We start from the raw sequence: 3,373 nt of genomic DNA on the forward strand, positions 1-3,373 counted from the left end.
CTGCCCCAAAAATGGCCCCGCTCAAGTTTTTCTAGGCGGCGCACGGGCCGGGGAGGGAAGAGGGTGGGGAGAGTTGGCTCCGGAGTTGGGCATCGACTTCATTAGCATTTAAAGGCGCCCGCTGCCCTTTCCGCCCGCCTAGCGGCGCGGGAGGGAGCGCCGGGGCCGAGGGGCCGGGGAAAGGAAGGCAAGGGTGGATCTGAGCTTTGGTAGGCTGCTCTGGAGTCTTGTGCGGAGCACGCGCTGCCGTCCCTTTGTTGGAGCGAGGCAGCGGGGCTCTCCCTCCTCGCCACATCTTCCAGGAGGGGCAAACTAGGGCATCCAAATGACGGGGCGCTTGTCTCTCCCAAACGCTCGTTCTTAAATCCTTTCTAGTTACCCATTCAACGTTATGAAGCACCAGAAACCGTTTCTGATACAGCAATGAGGAGCTGGAATACTACAATCTTAAGGCTATTTGGCTACTTCCTCCTGAAAGGTAAGTTACGGATGATTTCGTCTATGAGCCACAGGTGAGGAAACTGAAGTTCAAACCTCCGAGAATTAATGTCAATATCAGTTTACGGCAATGTAACCTGCAGCAAGTAACGAGCTGTTAATATGCATATAAGAATACTAGGGGAAAAAATGAATAAATCCACATCCCACCTTCTGCTCTAATTACCTCTGCCAGCTGGTGAAAACTTAAGCAATTGAGCTCTCTGAGCCTCAGGGAGGAGAGCTACCGAGAAACAGATTACCCAATAAACGGTATCCTGAGTCTGAAGCGCCCACATGGCCTTTAGAGAATGGACTGGATTATGCTAAACACCGGCCAGAGGGACTGTGCCCTGCACTCAACAACTACTGTGATACAGGGCTGTTAAGTGCTGCTCTTAGTTAACGGAGTCAACTTGGACTAGGTGTTCAACGTCCCAACGTCAGTTTCCTCCTTTATGAGAGTTTCTCCAAGGTACCACGGAAAGTAGACGGGATTATCATATGTAACTCCAATGTCTGATCCAACAAAAGCTCCTTGTTTTCATTCCCTATTCTCCTAAACCATTTACCCTTTTTTTTTCCCCTGGAATTATGTGTTATGTGGCTACATCAGGAGGCTATCTACCAAGTGTATTTCCTCACTGTATCTACACTGGTTACCACTGTATCCATCACAGAGCTAGAACACAGTAAATGTTTCCAACACTTTCCAAACTCAATTACTTGTCAACAATTCATTATCAATACTTATAAAACTATCCTGCCTTACTACTTTCTTACTCCATCCATGAAAAATAAAACCTAAAAAAAATTCTTAGGAAAAAAATAGCAAAATATGGAATATCTGACTTTTCCATGTAACTCATCTATATTTTTAAAATTACAAAGAGGTAAATGTTAGATTCATATTTTAGTTTGACTTCAATATGGACCATACAGTGAAAATTACATAGGTGTGTAAAAAAAATTTTTTTTAATTTAAAAATGCTGGTCCAGTTCTAAGTGTGATTAAATTATTTCTTAATTTTAAAGAGTGTAGTCTTAATTACGATTAAATAATATGCATGATTTATTCTGGTGAGGACTGGCCATTGACTTTCTTATCTAACAAAATGGTTATCATTGCTATGCAGAACTGGATTGCAAGGGGAAAAAATGAGAGGACTTGAATTCTTCAAACTCCAATCTAATAGCCAAGCCCTTAAAAAATATATGTATAAATCCCACTACTGGGCATATACCCTGAGAAAAACCATAATTCAAAGGAGTCATGTACCACAATGTTCATTGCAGCTCTATTTACAATAGCCAGAACATGGAAGCAACCTAAGTGTCCATCGACAGATGACTGGATAAAGAAGATGTGGCACATATATACAATGGAATATTCCTCAGCCATAAAAAGAAATGAAATTGAGTTATTTGTAGTGAGGTGGATGGACCTAGAGTCTGTCCTACAGAGTGAAGTAAGTCAGAAAGAGAAAAACAAATACCGTATGCTAACACATATATATGGAATCTAAAAAAAAAATTAAAATGGTTCTGAAGAACCTAGGGGCAGGACAGGAATAAAGACGCAGACGTAGAGGACACGGGGAGAGGGAAGGTTAAGCTGGGACGAAGTGAGAGGGTGGCATGGACATATATGCACTACCAAATGTAAAATAGATAGCTAGTGGGAAGCAGCTGCATAGCACAGGGAGATCAGCTCATGCTTTGTGACCACCTAGAGGGGTGGGATAGGGAGGGTGGGAGGCAGACGCAAGAGGGAGGAGATATGGGGATATATGTATATGTATAGCTGATTCACTTTGTTATAATATATATATCCACCCTTGGAAAATAATTCATAAGTAACAGGTGTGGTCTCCAACCTCTGGAAGACCCTAAAATAATTACAGATGCATCCTGGGATTTCCTAGAATTTTGTGCTGGAATGGCTCCCAAAACTAGTCATCATTTTCATCCAAAAAAAAAAGCAGTGAGCAGCTGGAAGTTCTTGGTACTGTGCTAAATAAATCTAGAGAGAATTAACTAGACCAAACATGATCTATGTGGTTTCAATAATCATAATCAAAGAGCAACTTTGATACAGATGCCACGAAGTCTTCCATCCCTTTGCTCACTCATTAGCACATATTTACTAAACTACACACTATGTGTGTCAAAGTGCTACATTATGAGTATCCGATGTTGATCAAAATGAAGCTTCCGCTAAGGTTTTTTTCCTGTGAAATCACTTTTTTCACATCATTTACACCGAAGGAAAGCATCATGTCTTAAATTTGAGATTAGGTGGAACAGCAATGAAAAAGAATCATAATCTAATTGTTGACAGCTATCATTTTTAAGCTATGACTGGTTTGGTCATGAAAACAAAAGGCACTCTGTTCCTATTATGAAAGAAGTTAGAGCTTCCGCAACTGTTGGAAGGGCTGTGGGAGAGCAAGTCAGAGAGCACCACTGAGGATCTCAGAGTCCAGCCCCATCAGGGCGGTACTTCTCAAGAGCTTTCCTGAAACCACCGGAGTCACAGGGTCCCTGGCAGTCTCCCAACTATTCAGGGCTAGAGCCAGGTTTCGTGAGACTTAAAGTTTACACGATTTAGAGAGCTGACTTTGAGAATAAATAAAAGTGTGAAAACAAAATTGCTAGCCACTTCCAGACTCTTAGAAAGAGCCCATGCAAGAAAGGAGCCCCAAAGTTTAAACTTCATTAGCTTCACCTTGAGTCCACCCGCACCAGCTATCCAAGTCGGCAATGAAGATGCTGGAGTTCCTCAATAAGTTTATCTGGAAGCAGCTTTGAACCTCCATCTGCCCATGCATCTTCCTGTAACTGACTGGAAAAAAAATGCTGTCCTCTTCTGCCTTCTAAATCTTGAACTGTTGAC

This window comes from Balaenoptera musculus, chromosome 10 (assembly GCF_009873245.2).
Source record: "Balaenoptera musculus isolate JJ_BM4_2016_0621 chromosome 10, mBalMus1.pri.v3, whole genome shotgun sequence".
NCBI lineage: Eukaryota > Metazoa > Chordata > Mammalia > Artiodactyla > Balaenopteridae > Balaenoptera > Balaenoptera musculus.